Raw genomic sequence first — 15853 nt, forward strand, 5'->3', positions numbered from 1 at the left:
CTTAAAGTTATCAGAGTAACATATTGGAAGTGCACTTCGTCAAGACATATTGTGGATTAACAAATGAAAGGAACTTGCATAAAACAAGTTGTAATTCTCAAAAGGAATGAGACTAAAGCCCTTAATTTGTGATTACGGACGGTCGCAACCTAACCTTACTGCTTGGAGATCCCATGACGAAGGTTCAATGTGGTAATAACAAGTTGTCTAGTAATTGGAGAAGTACCATAACTTATCTTTTTATCTTAGTCCCTTCGTGAATGATTAATGATCATGGTACTTGATGTAACGGTTAGGAAGAGTACATACTGTGAATGAATTCATAGCAAATGATGTTGGATATGCTTCCGTTACACATATCCTTGAAGAATTCACCTATTCGAGTGTGGTTGTGAGGCCGCAACCTATGAGATTGGGATTTTCTCTGGAGCACTCGCGAATCAAGATACGAGCGCAAGGCCGTACCCCGTTTATGAACTCGATAATATTCTCGTATAATGTGTGTGTTGAATGGAAGATCGGGCTACAAGGCCCTAGTTCAAAACTTTAGTTCACTATGGTCCTTCCGGTTGGATTTCATCATACTAAGTGAGGTTCAAGTCCACAAGACACCTTCACTGAAATCATTATAAAAAACTGCTTTTGTGTTCTTTAAATTCTTGAATCATGTGGGGGATCGTTAGAATTTATTTTAGATGTGATTCAAAATTTAAACACACATTTGAAAAGACTCAATATATTATGAAGAGGTGCTACTCATTCTTTAAAGGATACACCTATTCATTATGAAAATATGTCATCCAATCTTAAGGGTTGCATCCTTTCTTTGAAAAGGTGTGTTAGTTGTTTTCTGCACAATATAAATAATAGGTATGTTGTAGATTTTCAGCACTAAGAAAATATTTTTCAGACTTAGAAAAAATTCCTGCGACATAAAATTCTTTATTCATGCCTCTTCCTTTCTACTAAAATAGTCGAGAGATTAAAACAGTTCTCGGGAACTTCTAATTGAGTGCACATTAGAAGATTCCTGAGTGGTTCATAGTATCTTGGGAGTAGAACGTTAATTTGCTATTTGCACCGGGGTGGCCACGGAAATCTACTCTGAAGACAACGTCAACCATAGCGTGCCTTGAACGAGGTTTTCCAATTTCAACTCTATCTTATCTTTAATGTTATTACTATATTGTATTTGTATGTTATTTGTTTTTCTTAATGTGATCATCTCCATGATTTTTCCAACAGTTTGTTCATTAATATTAATTAATGAGTGTTTATAATATAATTTGTGTGGTGTTAATTGTTGTTTACAAGGAAAGAGATGGACAATGAATGATCCATGGACAAGTCAACTGATAGAAAAATATCAAAGTACACTAGCTATGCATCATGAGGTTGGGGAACCCCACCAATCTGGCATAGCTATCTTGAAGGAAATCAGGTGGCAGATACACTGGCCAGGGTGGGCTCTAAGTTGTCAATCATTTTGTGCAGTGGACAATTTCACCTTTGTTTGTATCAGAAAAGCTAGAAGCAGACAAAGTAGAAACTCCTTTTGTTAGGCTAAAGTGGCCAAATTTTTTTGTTGATTCGGGTAGTTGTAATAGTAGTTCTATTAACCCCTCCCAAAACTCTTATAGCTGCTCTGCCGGCCCTCCTACTTGTATTGATGCATATTAAGTTTTTAATATAGTGCTGCCTTGTTTACCAAATAAAAATAATATCAAAGTACACCTTCCACTATTCATTATAGTTCTCTCCAAATCATGATCAAATGGCCGCATCATTTTTCTCATACTTTTGTGGAGCCCGCAACTTAAATAACCCAAAAAGTGATAGGAGGTACCAAAATTGCTCACTGATTTAGTGCGCAATAGGAGTGTAATAAAAGGGGTCCCCTTCTTCTTCCAAACCGATTGGTCCCCCCACCATTTAAAAAAAACACGATTAACAACGACTTTTCAGTGGTCCCCACATTAAAAAACATCATTTTCGTGTTATTTTTTAACCTGAAAGTCAATATTCTTGGTATATTCAAGGCAAGGAACAACTTTCAAAACTTTGATTTCGGAATAAAGCGGCGTAGAACTCGATTTCAAAAACTAAAAACAACCTTCAATCTAGGTATTTCACTACGATTTTTCTATTACATTGTTAGATATATTATTATCCTAAGCATGATTGTTTTGTAATAGTTGCGGATTTTGAAAAAAAAATATTACACACTTTTTCTTTGTGCAAATGGACACTGCCCCCTTTTTTTGGTTATTTGTTTTTAAATTTTTTTTATTAATTAATTGTTAATTCTTTGTTAGGTAATTATTTATTTGTTAATTTTTTATTAATTAATTCTTAATTGTTTGTTAGCTAATTTTTTATATGTTGATTATTTATTTAGTATTTCTTAATTGTCAGATTAGCTAATTGTTTATTTGTTAGTTATTTATTAATTATTTACTAAATATTTGTTAATAGTTTCATTAGTTAATTGTTTATTTGTTAATTATTTTTTAACTATTTATTAATTATTTTCTAGCATATTGTTAATTATATGATAATGAATAATCTTTATATTTTTATTTGTGAACTATTTGTTAATTTAGGATTGAACATCCTTAGTTAAACCTTAATATCCTTAATATTATATTTGTTAGTTAATTGTATTTAATCCTTAGTTGAGGTTTGAACATCCTTAGTTTAAGATTTAAAATAGCATTAATATAATATTAGTTAGTTAATTGTAGTTAGTATAATAATTAATTAACAATTATTAATTCGCAAATTTAGATAGTTAATATAATTTCCCGTTAAAGTCTTAGTTAGTTAGTATAATTGAACATCTTTAATTTAGGATTGAACATCCTTAGTTTCGGTTTGAACATCCTTAGTTTAGGATTGAACATCCTTAGTATAATTTTTCGATAAAAGATTACATAATTAATATTACATGTTAATGATTAATTAAAAATGCGTAAAACAGATACGACACCTCCATGGATCCCGCCCCCTTCATCCGGGGCCCTTCGAGCCAGAGGTACTTCATCTACAGTAGCAACATAGGTCCCAGCTAGTATGGGATTCAGATGTAGATGCTAGCCGTTTGGTCTATCCCAAGTTGATGGAACAAGCATGGGATATTTTAGGCGCTCGGCCCCCACATCATCGCGTTTTAGATATACTATATCAGGGCGGTATCTACCGTTGCGTCATTGCTGGTCGCGTACAGCGTGATAGGGCTCTTGTGACGGCCATGATTGAGCGATGGAGACCGGAGACCCATACATTTCATCTCCTCACTGGTGAGGCCACCATCACCCTTCAGGATGTGGATGTCATTTACGATCTATAAGTAGATGGACGTGTGTTGTATATTGATACGCCCAAATTACACCTTTAATATTAGGAGTAAGCGGTCGTTGTCAAATATAGAACCCAACAAGGTTGGGGTCGAATCCCACAGAGAATACAATGAAGAAATAAACTTGCTAAGTGTAACGCTCGACTATTAATCTATATTTCAAGGAAGAGGGGAAGATAATAATGATTGGTTTGAAGTTTGATCATTAATGTCTAAGAGTTGTTGTTATAAAATGTAAACTATTGGTAAAGCGACTAAGGTTGCGGTTCCAATGGAAAGTAATGCAAATGGGTATCAATTCAACTTATTTAAATGTCTAGATGCGATTAAACATGGGCTATGTAATTTTATCAAAAGTCTCTCAACCAAATTGATAAATGTCATTTCTAGGCTTTCTCAAGCCATATAATGTGAAAAATGTGAACACCCATTATGTTTCAAGTTAGCTTTCCTATCTCTAGCTCAAGCTATTAGATGGATTTAATGACCCAAATCCTTGCTATCTAACTCTTTTCCTAACTTTCATTTTCTTTCTCAAGCAAAGTAAAAGTACTTAGACACAAATACCATTAAGAGACATTAAAACATGAAGAGTTGATAGAATGCATCATTAACATATAAATGAGGTTGAAATAGTAAACCCAATCACATAACTAACACATTTGGTCCCACAACCTTAGCTAATGGGTTTAGCTACTTATTTCCATTAAGTAAAAGACAAAGGTACACAAAGTATTCATAAATGCTTACAAAGTTAATTGAAGATGACAACAAAAGTGGAAGATTCCTCTTTAAAGTATCAACAACTAATAATCAATGAGCTTTCACAAAAAGATAACTAAGTCCGCGTGTGCGTTCCTCGTATGTGTGTTCCTCTTTAAAGTCTCAACAATCAATAATCAATAAGGCCGTGATTGACTCTGAGGGCATTCTGAAGATTAGATGACGCGGTGGGGTGCTTCAGTGGATGCCCATTCCCGAGTGGAAGTGGGAGAGGATTACCATGAATTTTTTCATGGGTCTTCCGAAGACCCTTGGCAAGTTTGATTCTATTTGGGTGATAGTTGATCAGTTGACTAAGTTCGCTCACTTTGTTCCAGTTCAGGTTTCCTATATCGAGAAAAAGTTAGCCAAGATGTACATTCGGGATATTGTGAGGTTGCATGGGGTTCCTATTTCTGTTGTATCTGATCGAGGTACTATTTTTACTTCCTGTTTCTGGAAGGCGTTTCATGAGGAATTGGATACCCGATTGGATCTTCGTACAACCTTTCATCCCCAGACCGATGGCCAGTCCGAGCGGACCATTTAGATGCTGGAGGACATGTTGAGAGTGTGTGTTATTAATTTTGGGGGTCATTGGGATCAGTACTTTCCATTGTCGGAGTTTGCGTACAATAACAGTTATCATTCGAGTATTGGTATGACGCCTTTTGAGGCTTTGTATGGTAAGAGATGTAGATCTCCGATTCATTGGTTTGATGGATTTGAGGCTCGACCTTGGAGTACAGATTTGTTTAGAGAGTCCCTTGATAGAGTGAGAGTTATTCAGGCCATACTTTTGGCAGCTCAAAGTCGGCAAAAGATGTATGCGGACCAGAAGGTCCGGGATTTAGAGTTTGCTATTGGTGACCAGGTTCTATTGAAGGTTTCACCTATGAAAAGTGTTATGAGGTTTGGTAAGAGGGGTAAGTTGAGCCCCAGGTATATTGGTCCGTTTGAGATTGTTGACTGTATGGGTGATGTAGCTTATGAGTTGCCTTTGTCGCCAGGCTTGGCAGGAGTTCATCCTGTGTTTCATGTTTCGATGCTAAAGAAGTACCATGCCGACGGAACCTATATTGTTCGTTGGTATTCTATATTTCTTGATGAGAATTTGACTTATGAGGAGGAGCCTATCGCGGTTTTGGATAGGCAGGTTCGAAAATTGAGGTCGAAGGAGATTGCTTCTGCGAAAGTGCAATGAAAGAACCTTTCTGTTAAGGAGGCTACTTGGGAGATCGAGTCCGACATGCGTAGCGGATATCCTCAGTTGTTTACTAATTCAGGTATTTCCCCCTTTTTTTTCTTTTCTTTGCTCGAGGACGAGCGACGGTTCAACTGGTATCTGATGTAACGACCAAACTATAGACTTTTTGGCACTTTCGCCCTTTCCTGAGCATTGATTAGCTCATATTTTACCCGAGGAGACCGTTGGCACGCTTCCCGAGGTGTCTAAATCGGATTCAGGCAACTTTTGTGAAATATAGGCTTAAAGTGAAAAATGGTTGACCCAAAGTTGACTTTTAGATAAACAGAACTTTTTCGGGATTCTGTCGATTCTGAGAGGTCCGGATGGTCGTTTAGAACTTGTGTGTATATTGGTTCGGTTCCCAATGCAATCGGATGCATTTTGGGACTTGGGTTGGGAAATTAGAATTAAGGCATCAGGGGTTGACTCGGTCAACGAGACCTCCGTTGGGAATGCTGATGCCACGCGCGCATTCATAGCGTGTTTATGTGTGTTTATGTGTATGGTATGTGAGCAGATGGCCTCGGGAACTAGTCAGAAAATCGGATCAAATGGTGAAACTTGGGTAAGTTTCTGGTGTCTGGTGCCCGCTTTGGCGGCACCAGCACCACGGCAGCAGTACCGCTGGAGCGGTCCAAGAATTTTTTTCTTGACCACTGAAGCGGTCAAGGGACCGCTCCAGCGGTCCCAGTGCCGCTAAAGCAGGTGACGGGCAATGTGTATTATTAATGAAGTGTTAAAAGCCTTTAGACCCTCATTTATTTCCATTTCGAAATTAGAGCTTTGGGGAACTATTCTTGGAGATAATTTGGGAATATTCTTGGAGGTAAATCTTGCTAATTCCTTTACTCTTCCTTTAATCATAATCATCATAGATTCCCCCTTTCCTTTAATAATCCCTTAGGTATGGAAGTTAGAAGAGGGTTTTGAGGAACATTTTCTCTAGGCTTATTAATGACGAAATTGATGGGGGCTTATGCTAATTTTTGATGAATCTAAGCTTGTTAATCATATATCTTCCATTTCTAGTGTTGAATTTCGGAATCAAAGAGTTAGGGTTTATACCCAAATTGGGATTTTTGCTTCAAATTCGAAATTGGGTAAATCTATGAGTTAATTTAGCAATTAGTGGTTGGGTTATGATCACTTAGTGCTTAATTTGATATTTTACTTCCGAATTTCTTGTTTTGCCCCTGTGGGCCCGTTTCCCCAATTTCTAGGGTTAGAATTGACCTAAATAGAATGGTAGCTATATTAGTATCATTCTTCATGATTTCTAATCCAGATTTCGATTATGCTTAGACTACTTTGGTTCCGAGGTTCAGCGAAAAGGCAAGGCGAATGAGTGAGTTGTAGGTGTTGCGGTTCAGCCATCCAGGTAGGTTATGGCTTACCCTTGGTGAGTCTTCGTATAGAGAAGCGCATATTTAGATTATATTGTCGGAAACAACATGTGAACCTTCGGGTATGAAGTTGGGTTGGATATTGCCTTAGGTTGGACCCTGTTGTGTGATTGGGGCTAGCCACCCCATTATGTTGTGATTAGATTGTTCTATTGTGTTGGCTTGATGCCATGAGTTTTTGATTGATGTTGGATTCTGTTTTATCATCTTGATTACGACAGATATTGTTGGCGTACCCACTGTTGGTACTTGTGATTCGGTTATATTGTTGGCATACCCACTGCTGGTATTTATGATTCAGATACATTATTGGCGTACCCATTGTTGGTACTTGTCATATTGAGCATGATTATTGATGTTTATACATGCATTGCACACACTCTCATTTTCATGATACACTGTTGAGATATTGGATGATATATTTAATGAAACACTTGATGAGCTGGGCTCAGTTTTACTTGAGTGACGTGAGATGGCCGATGTCTGATGTTAGTTCCGGAATCGTTGATTGAGTGAGTGCATGGACTCCGCGGGTCCTCTAGAGTGGTGTCGGTGAGAACCCCCTGTGGGCAAAGATCCGGTGTCCCGTCTGTCTGTTGGGCAAAGATCCGGGACGGGTGGCACTTAGGCTTCTCGAGTCACACTGGGTTGTGCTACCGAGATGTCGATATTTCCGTCCGAAGTACATGTGTACAAAACATTTGCATGGCATTGCATTGCATTATGTCTTGATTTTGAGATGTTTTGGTGTTGTACATGTGATGTTGGATTCGGACTTGATACATTCAGACTTGGCACATTTGGGATTAGATGCTTTACTTAGGCAATGACGTGTACTTGAATTCGATTACATATGATTTATACTTGTTCGTTTATTTGCTTATCTGCTTTATTATATGGCTTGTGTTAGCTATGCTTAGTCGACCGATGATGCCTACCAGTACTGTTGTTTTGTACTGACTTGCACTTGCTGCATTCTTTTATGAATGCAGAGTATCAGGTTGGATCTACTTCTGTGACACGTGGCAGATTATCGCTTCAGCTTTATCTTCGAGTTTCCAGGGTGAGCATGGTCGTCCGCTGCCTTGAAGACTTCTCTATCTTTATGTCCTATTCTATTCAGAGACATAGACACTTTATATATTATTATTCCAGACTTGTATTATTTCCCTTTTAGATGCTCTTGTATTATTCAGACTAGACCCTGGGGGTATTGTTATTATTCCGCACTATCTTATTATATACATATCTCTATCGTGAGACTTACTTATCTATTCTTTTCCGCTTGATTAGTTATGTATTTGTGACTTTGTTTATCGTTGGGTTGAGGGTTCGCTTTTGGGCTGAGGGTTTGCTTACCGAGGTGGGAAGGTAAGCGCCCACACGGCTTAGGCAAAATAGGTCGCGACAATAGCCTATAACATTAGGACATGTGTAGAAAATGTATAAGCAGATATGTATCAATATTTTGGATAAAGAGCTACTAAAGAATCTGAGAAGTATAGACTTCTTGTTAAATCTCCATGAAATGGTTCACCAAGAGTGTAAGACCTATACCATAACCATTTAGCATTAGTGAGGAGGTCCTTAATGATAACATATCCGAGGAATACTTGTCATAATCTCCCAATATATCCTTTTATTAACGTTCAAAGTCTTATTTGGGCACCGACGCAACCTATTTCCAAATCCCCTAACTTTTTTCTGCTACCGATCATGTTGTCCTCATATTACATGCTGATACTAATATTCACACAAAGGATAAATAAAAACAAAGACTGCATGAATGACAACACCATGAAGGGGGTTAAAGCTTTTTGGAAAAGAAACAAAAGCTTCATGCCTAAATTTTTGTACTTATATCAAACAGTGTGTGTCTCCAATTTGATCAAATGCTTGAACTCTAAGATACTCATACAAAGCCTGATAATGTCTTCAGTGACAAAAAGAAAAACTACTGCTGCAGTATCATGAGCAGAAAAAGAACAGATTTACCTCCTAATTTACCGCCTCTAGCAGCCTCCATTATTGTTGAGAGTTCAGCAGGCCGAAGCTTCTTTGGATCATCACTGGTGCCATTTTTATAAATGTCTTACTTGCTCTAGTTATGCATAATGTCTTTCTTACTTGCTCTAGTTCTGGTGCAATCTCAATCAATCATTGAACTCTGTATAGCATGTTATCGCATATGTTCAAATAAGAATACTATAATACTTTTTGAAGGTAGTAGTCAGTAGGTAATTGGAATCCAGCTTATTTACTTAAGCCACATACTTTTGAAAAGATAAGAAAAAATTCAGAAGCAAATTTTTTTTTTTTTTTTTTGGAAACTTGAAAGCAGGTCTAGGAATTATCCATCAATAAAATAGTTCAACAACAAAAACATACTAATAGTATCTTAACAATAAAAACATAATCCATCAACTCTTTACTACTACGAACGTTACCATTTCATCAAAATCTGATTCAATCTTAACAAAACGAAACCAAAATTACCATCCTTCGCTTAGAACCTAAGCTTAGTGAAGAACCAGAGATTTTTGCCAGTCTTGAACCTCTCCTCAAGCCTAGCCTTAGTCTCCTTAGTAGCAGTAACCTTCTTATCACGTGCCCGAAGAACATCAGCATCCACCACATCCTTTAGATCCACATCCAGTATGTAACGTGTTGGCATGATGTGAGTGTAATTCACCAGCTTAATGAATGCCTTAACACGTGACTTCAATAGCAAATATGAAGGAACAGAAACTCACTCTTTCTATCCTAAGGGATTAGAAAGATCCAGAGGTCTGTGCACTTGTACTTAAAGTTCCTAAAATACAAAGACATAATTTGCATTCATAATTCTTTCCTCCATGGGTGTCAGAAATCAGGCCTCAGGCCAAGAAGTTGAAGCAACATTAAGCAAACCATAGTTCTTGACAATCGGAATTCATCATCTTCTTCTGCAATAATAACTTTTTCTTCATCAATATCCTTTGATTTTCTGATCATAATCATTTGATACATGTGAATTCGAATTAACATCTTAATCATGGTGTGAAAAGTAATGACAAAACAAAGAAGAACGGCTAGTTACAAATCTTGAATAGTACTTAGAAGATACGCACACTTCGGAGCATATACAATCTTTAATTGTTGTATGGAGTTACATTTTGACAGGAAAAATGAATTTTAGCGAGTTTCAATGGACCAACACATTTTTGAATTTTAAAATATTAATTTTAAAAACCACAAGGAATATTTCTACAGTTCAACATATTGCTCGTCTAAATAACTTGTGCAGTTGTCTTACTCAGTCTCTAATTCCGAAGATATTACTCAAGCTCTTATTTTTCAGACAAACCCCTTCTCTATTGTAGTTTAAATTTCAGGCAGAGAGATGCATCCAATAGTTGGAAGACGACTATTTCACAAAAGATCAAGAATAGATAGGTAACTTTTTTTGTTTTCGTTTGAGAAAGATAGGCAAAAACAAATTATAGCTGGAAAAATGAGTTGAAGGAAACTCTATTTACACTGCATGGAGCTTGGTAATTGTAACGCAACTTCACTTGGTTCTTCCATTAAGGTTTAAATTCTAAATTAGTCTCTACCTATTAGGTTGCGTTGACGCTGCAACCCATTAAAACCATTGCCCATGGTAACTCTGTCACAATTTTCCTTGTAAACATAAACAGCCTCGGGTTTTAAATACGTTTTATTATCAGACTTTCACAATAATGAAATTCCCTAGGAGCATAAAGTAAAAGGATAAATTCTAGTCTGGATGATAGGCATAAAATTGAACCTGACTCCTATATGTATCCAAGTTCATATCCGCAATTCTTGGCGTTAATAGGCAGAGTTATTTCCTCCATTCTTCTTTGGTATAAATCCTATATAGATCTACATATTCGTCACAATATTGCCAAAGAAAATTATCAATACACAACATTTAGTAGGTGTCCTCGCCAGTGGCTTAAATGCTCAAGTCATTTTTGACAATTGGTTTCCGATGAAAATTTACCTTGTCTTTTCATTCTATAGCACCAATAGAGAAGAACAAAACTGTTAACTCCTCCCTCAATCCACCATCCTTGGTTTCTCACCCTAACTATCAATATAAACCACAGTTTTCCACCCTGTCAATTCGCAACACTCACATAAAGCATTTGACCATCTCCGTTTCGTTCCTTTTGTACTTCACTGGCGCCGTTTGTGCTTAAATTCCAGTAACTTCAGTCGCTTCTGTTCTCATCATTGTTGCTGCAAATTATCACCTGAAAAATAAGCTTTCCTTTAACCGTTTTGAAATTGTTCATTCAACATAGAATCAGCATCTACGAATAATTGGCAGATCCAGCATGGAAGCAATGTATAGGTGCCACTTATACCAACATCGTCTAGTTAGTACCTTGAAACACATATATGATACATAAACTTAAAATATAGTGTGAATTTTACCTTTATGGCTTGAATTTACTAATAGAGAGGTTAATCTTACGATAGTTAAAAATTTCGATCTGATTCTTTTTCCACTGGACTTCTTCTTTAAAAATCTCACAACAACTTGAATTCACGTGTATTTATCAAGTTATTCGAATATTTGAGTGTGTGGTAATTTTTCATTAGAAGATGTGATTGCAACTGTTAAGTTTTTTGTTTTTAGAAGCCATAAGTCATGGGTTAGGGATAAAGTTAGTTACATATTTTCTGATCAAACTCATCTAAACGTGGTTGACTGCTTATTAACCTCTACTCCCATTATCTTTTCCGCGCCGAACTTTTTTTTTTACCTCTTCAAATTGTGGTTAATTAGATAAGATAGGCATATTGCATTCAATTAATTTCTAAATATGTTGTATAGTAGACGAAAATCATGATAAGAACAACTCAACAATAACAACTTTTACCTAATTATACCTGTTATCTAGCATCGTATCTGAGAGTAAGGGGATCCTCTCCGCCAATGACAGATTTAAGATATACAAAATTGGTCCAAAGACTTTCTTCCATGGCTCAGCTTGTCCAAATTTTGGGTCACAGTGAGTATTGAGAAATATCTGTAAATGAAATTTTGAGAGATAAGTAAGAATCAAAGAAGAAAAAGAAAGGAGTGCCTTTTGAGAAGGTTTAAGTTATATATATGACACTACACATAAATTTTACTGCATTAGCTCATAAGAGTCTTACTTTAACACCAACCTGCTAAGAATCTCCTGCGGCGACCAAATTGAAAATTACTAAAATCACTAATCAATTACTCAAATAAATTCAAGATGATGCCATTATTTTTCATGTCAAACAATAATACTGGCACTAAAACAACTACTGGGAAACAACTGTTAGAAGAAAAAAAAGTGACGAAGAAAGGCTAATTTGCAAAATTTGGAATGTTAAGAGAATCTGTGTGATACGTCCCGTATTTTTATACATCGGGACAACCCGGATTAATTATGATAATTTAAGGCCAAGACTATTCCGGGGTTTGAAGTCGGGATTTTGACCTTTTGATTTTATTTTTTTTGAGACATAAGTTATATATGAAATTGTCGGCATTGAACACCTAGGAAAAAAAAAATTGGGACCACAATTCATAAATTTGGGATTTAAAAATCTTGCTAATTGGGGCTCTTGGCCGTGTAGGTCCTTAATGGCCCACACAATTTTTGTGGTCAATTTTAATTAGTCCACCACTTGTGTGGGCCATGATCACTTGTACAATGTATGTGGACTTAAAAGATGACCAAGAGCTCATCTTTCTCTTATTCACCACTTAGCAAAATATCAAGAAAAGTTGGAGAAACAACTCCCTCTAGCTCACGGCTAAGAGGAGGAAAATCCAACTCCATTTTTAGCCTTCCCAAAAAAATAATTCTTTGGCTCAAACCCACTAATTAGAGGTCTCTAAGTATCGTGGAAACATCGTTGGAGCGATCAAGTCATACATTTAAGAGATGTGCAAACCCTAACTTCCTTGTGGGTTGAAGAACAAAGGTAAGATTTGATCTTGTTTATTTATTGTGAATGTTGTAAGCATATTGTAGTATGCTAAAATGGAGGAAAAATCATGAAATATGGAATGTTGGAGATGAGTTGGGTTTGGGTGCTTGAGCCGTGTGGTGTGTGTGTGAGTGATGTGATATTAAATTGATGAATTAATGCTTAGTTAGTTTATCATGATCATTGTAAGATGAAGAACAATTGGGAATCATCCATTTATGTGTATGTGTAGTGTTGATTGAAATGGGTCACATTATATGGAAATGAATAAATTAATGTCGCCTAATGTTTTAGTCGTCGTCGTTATGAATTCGATGTTGGAAATGAATGCTTAATGATTCAAAATGATGTTGTTAATGTTGCGGACTGTTTTAGAGGTTATTGTATGTTTAATGTAATTGGTATATTGTTGAGATAGCATTGTTAGAATGTAAATTGTAGATACAAACCATGATTTGGAAATGAAGAAAAAGTTAGAGGGGCTGTCTCGATTAGGGGCTGTTTCGGGTAGCTTGGGAAAATTTATGGATTGTTGGAAAAGTTGTATAAATTGCTTAGAATGTCTTGAAATGTTTTGGTATGGGTTCGGGTTAGTATGTGAGCATATAAGCGTCGATTTTGGCTTGAAGGTAAGTCGTCGAATTGAATTTATGAAAGTTGATAAATGATGGCAAGAGAGCTATTATTGTTGAATTACCTTTCGGATTAATTATTAATGTTGTTAGGTTGGTTGTTGTTGATTGATATGGCCGAGTTAAATTCTCGGGGCAGCCTATTTACAGGGGAAATGCTGCCCGAATTTCTGTAGAAGTAAGGGCGAAATTGGAATTTATTGCCCAATAAGTCTTTAGCTGATGTTTGGCATTTTATGGCTTATTTTTAGATCGTGGGCAGCCCGAAGCCTAGTTTGGACTTAGCTTGAGTTGGATCATATTGGAGAGCGTTTGAGGTATGTAAAGTAACCTTTCTTTTTGGCATGCCTTAGTTAAAGTAGGCCATGATACGAGCCTCTAGGAAACTCTATTCTCGCAAATCCGAGCTTGTCTATGATTCGTATTTGTTTCCTTGGTATTCTTGGGCGCATATGCCATAACATTGATCCTTATATCCTTGGAGTTTATAATTTGTAAAGATTTCATGAAAGTTGATTTTTGGTTTCAAAGCTTGTTCTTTAGTGATTCCAAAAGTTCAAACGCCCATAACTTCCTCAGAAAAGCTCGGACTGCTTTGAAATTTTTGTAGGAGTTTGTATGATATAAAATGAGTATGTTTTTCATAGGCGGGCTCAATTCGGGTCTATACTCGTCCGTGGGTCCCGCGACGCCCTTTATGTAATTTCGATAACTTTGGGAAGAGAACGTTGCAATTATTGTTCCGATTTCAAATATGACTATTTTACTTATCTTTTGGATTTATGATAATGATTTTATGCATATGATTTCTCACTACTCCGCTCGTGCCCTATGATATCGTTCGCCGGTTCCCGGGCCGTTTCGGTTGTCGTGCGTATTATGATACATTCCGGTGTTATGCTGTGTTTATGGTTCGCCGAGCTCCTCGCTCGAGGGCCGGGTTCCATATATGTTTGGTGTTATGCTGTGGTTGGCGTTATGCTGTGTTGTGATGTGTGCCGGGGATTCGGAGATTTGAAACTTTCTGGTGTTATACTGTGTTATGGCGCCATCGACAGGCGGGCGACCATATTTTCCTGTGCCCTATGCATAATTTATACTTTGGAAATAAACATTTTGATATTTTTGGATATGTATTATTTTCCATACTTCTGATTCGATTACTGTTCAAGACTTATTTCTGTACCTTCTGCTTTGCATACTCAGTACATATTTCGTACTGACCCCCTCCTCCGGGGGCTGCGTTTCATGCCCGCAGGTACAGACGCACAGCCTGGTGATCCACCGGTTTAGGACACCCCCTTCTGCTATTCAGAGTGCTCCTCTCATTCCGGAGCTTATATTTTTGGTATATATATTTGTTAGTGCATTTATATATATTCGTTCATGGGTACGGCGGGGCCCTGTCCCGTCATATGATTCTGTCGGTCTGTTTAGAGGTTTGTGGACATGTTTGTGGGTTGGGGTCTTTTCTGTACGGATGCGTGTATATGTTGTGTTTGGGCGATCCCATTCGCCGCGGCGGCCGGTCCGCATATGTTTAAATGTTGCTTTGTTGGCCCTGTGTGGCCTTTGTTGGTATTATCTGTGCGCAGGGTTAATTTTGATAGTCTGTAAAACAAAGGAAATTCTGCCGAAATTTTTCTGGAAATTATCTAAATTTGAAACACCGCCTTGTCGGCTTCTGCTATATACTTGAATGCGTTTGATAAAATTTGAGATAGCATTTGATAGATGTGTTTGGGTGCCCAGATCGGGCACTAGTCACGGCCTACGGGGTTGGGTCGTGACACTGTGTTTGGATGTGCAAACAAAGTACCAAAATGGTAGCTGAAAGAAAAAAAAGCTACTTATAAGGTGTTGGATATTCTTAATGATGTGAGGTCTTTTGGGGAAAACCTTGCGGGCTTGGCCCAAAGCGGATAATATCACATCATGTTAAGAGTATCTTTGGGACGTTTTAGCCCAACAATTGGTATCAGAGCCAATGGTTTGGCGGGACGAGAATGAAGATGGCGGAGTGTGGTGTGAGGCCTTTTGGGGAAAACCGTGCGGGCTTAGCCCAAAGCGAACAATATCACATCATGTTACGAGTATCTTTGGACCGTTAAGCCCAACAACTGGTATCAGAGCCAATAGTTTAGCGGGATGAGTATGAAGATGGCGGAGTGTGGCATGAGACCCGACTTAGTGCCTTTTTCCGTCTATGGGCCGGTTTACGACCTTTACCCATAGCTTTGAGGACGCATTCACAGCCTTTGGGCTTCGGTGACCGTAAATACTCTGACAATGTTGGTGGCACATAGACATGTTGAATCTTTGATCCGTGGTATGATAATGAGCCACGTAGAACTTAGTTCGAGGGGGAGATTGTTTGGCTGTGCGAACAAAGTACCACATTGGTAGCTGAAAGGAAAAAGAAGCTACTTATAAGGTGTTGGATACTCTTAATGATATGACGCCT

At 37.5% G+C, this 15853-nt stretch overlaps 2 long non-coding RNA genes across 2 annotated transcripts; one reads left to right on the forward strand and one right to left on the reverse strand.

The window, feature by feature from the left end:
• Positions 1-9367: 9367 nt before the first annotated feature.
• LOC132642303 (uncharacterized) lies at positions 9368-12128 on the reverse strand. The gene is made up of 4 exons (XR_009583096.1): positions 11960-12128; positions 11678-11817; positions 10782-11034; positions 9368-9717 (listed from the first exon to the last, which is right to left on the reverse strand). It is a non-coding gene; the product is annotated as an uncharacterized LOC132642303 (long non-coding RNA).
• A 411-nt stretch (positions 12129-12539) lies between these two features.
• On the forward strand, positions 12540-15172 carry LOC132642304 (uncharacterized). The gene is made up of 3 exons (XR_009583097.1): positions 12540-12751; positions 13641-13706; positions 14648-15172. It is a non-coding gene; the product is annotated as an uncharacterized LOC132642304 (long non-coding RNA).
• The last annotated feature ends 681 nt before the right edge of the window (positions 15173-15853 follow it).

This window comes from Lycium barbarum, chromosome 5 (assembly GCF_019175385.1).
Source record: "Lycium barbarum isolate Lr01 chromosome 5, ASM1917538v2, whole genome shotgun sequence".
NCBI classification, from domain to species: domain Eukaryota; kingdom Viridiplantae; phylum Streptophyta; class Magnoliopsida; order Solanales; family Solanaceae; genus Lycium; species Lycium barbarum.